The sequence below is a fragment of the Camelus bactrianus genome, chromosome 7 (assembly GCF_048773025.1).
Source record: "Camelus bactrianus isolate YW-2024 breed Bactrian camel chromosome 7, ASM4877302v1, whole genome shotgun sequence".
In the NCBI taxonomy this organism is placed as follows: domain Eukaryota; kingdom Metazoa; phylum Chordata; class Mammalia; order Artiodactyla; family Camelidae; genus Camelus; species Camelus bactrianus.
In genome coordinates, this window is record NC_133545.1 from 48,530,101 (window position 1) to 48,532,179 (window position 2,079).

Consider the following 2,079-nt stretch of genomic DNA (forward strand, 5'->3'; position numbering starts at 1 on the left):
CACTTGCAGTTTCTCTTCACCGAGAAATGTCTTCATCTTGAAATGATTCTAGGTGGTAGTCATTTTCGTATTTTTATCTTCCCTCCCAGGGATTGTAATTGACTTTAAAATGGAGCTGTTTTCTATTTCTTGTTTAGTGTGGTTGCCTACACATAGCTGTATCCTAATGAATAGGTGTATTATCAAAAGACAAAAGGTAAGTTTGGTAGGAAATTAGTAAAAACATTCTTTCAAACTTATATCTCTTTTTGTGTGTGTGTGGATTACTATATAGGTTCATCAGAGGATGTCATAGATGCATCTGATTTTAATGAACTGTTAGGTCATATTCTTAAATATAATAAAAGAAACATGAGCTCAGTGATAGTATGGTTAGGGAGATTTATAGCTCACTGAATAATTAGATTCTCAGTCTCTTGATCAGTGGCTTAGTGGAAGCCTGTTTTGTGTGGGGATCATATTGCAGTGCCATTCCGGAACTTCTCTATCAAAGTTACACAAATCAGAACAGCATTCTAGAGGCTTGTTTTGTATCATCATTTAAAAGCACACAGTATATACTATTAAAATAGAAAATTATTTTATATCTTTGTATCTTCATGTGAAATCAATCATTTTATAAGTTACTTCTAAGTCAGTATGAATTTTATTTTCTGTCCTGGGTCACATGTTGGCCAGACTATTTCACAGACATTACTGGGAAAATAATTGAAGACATGAAGGTAACAGTAAAACTGTGAATTCAATATTTATTAATTTGGGACATCACAGTAGCTAAGTGGTAACCCAGGCTCAACCCATGAGTCTTGGTATGTGGTGGATTGGCAGGTGAAGGAGGGAACCAGTTAGAAAGAAGTAATATGCTTTCCTCTCCATGTGGCCCTTCCCTTTCATTGTCTCATTCTTGTTAGATAATTAAGTCGAACTATAATATGGAAAACTAACCTATGGTAACACACATTAAAAAATAATTCTGAGGATGGTGATAACTGGAAAGAGGAGGTAGCCTTATAGGGTGTTGAAAATATCTTGTACCTTGCTATGGGTGGTGAGGATGTGCACTTACAAATTTTAGGTAAAAATTGAGTAGTTTCTGCACTGAACTTGTATTTACTTTATTCCTCATTTAAAAACAATATTAGGATACAATGATTAAAGGCCTTAGGCAGTAATAAACAAATAACCAGATATTAAACCAATTTGACTACAGTGGATAGATTTATATAGTGGGTAAGTGGAAGGAAGAATTCAGAATGTTGTTTCATGCTAATTTTTAGTCCTAAATGCCATGATGAGGAAACCTAACTTTATTCTTTATATCTGAGGTAATTTTTATGGAATCCATGTTTGAATTCATAATCTTAACCTCGCTAGAGTAAATTGATGACTATTTGGTGTTTTGGAATCTTATGGAAAGCAGATTGTTATTCTTTCAGGAGGATACCCTCTAATGGGCATGATTCCTAAGTGGAGGATCAGAAGCACTGACCTCCACCCCAACTTAGGCAAGAGTGGGTCGGGTCAGGAGGATCCTCAAGAGATTCTATGATCGTCTGTAGCTTGTTTAAAAATGAGCCTGGTGTGGAGAATTAATGACCTGGAGTAGAAAATAATAGAGAATGGGAAGAGGTGCCTCCTGGGGAAGTTCCTTGGCAGAGGAATGTGGCAGAGGCAATCCAGGGCTATCTGAGTGTAATGGCCTTTCTGTATAAGACGGCTTCCTCACCTCCTCCTCTCAGAACCTATGGACTTGTTTTTCTGATGTAGGGCCAGCACATAGTAAGCATTTACTACAGTTGCTTGAATGAATGAATGCCCTCCAAAAGAATTATTTGTTGTTTTGTTTTTCAGTGGCAAGACTGTTAAAAAATTATAATCGCTCTAAGTTAATATATTGTATTTCCTTGCTAAAATATGTCTTCAGTGCCAGATGTAGTAAGAATTTAACAACAGGTTTTATTGGTGGGGGTGTATTTGTGTAATAAATACTTCACTAAATGTACAAATAGTTCAAAAATGCATCCCAATTTCAGAACTCTTAAAAACTGAGAAATAATGCACCTGAGAAATGAGAGAATG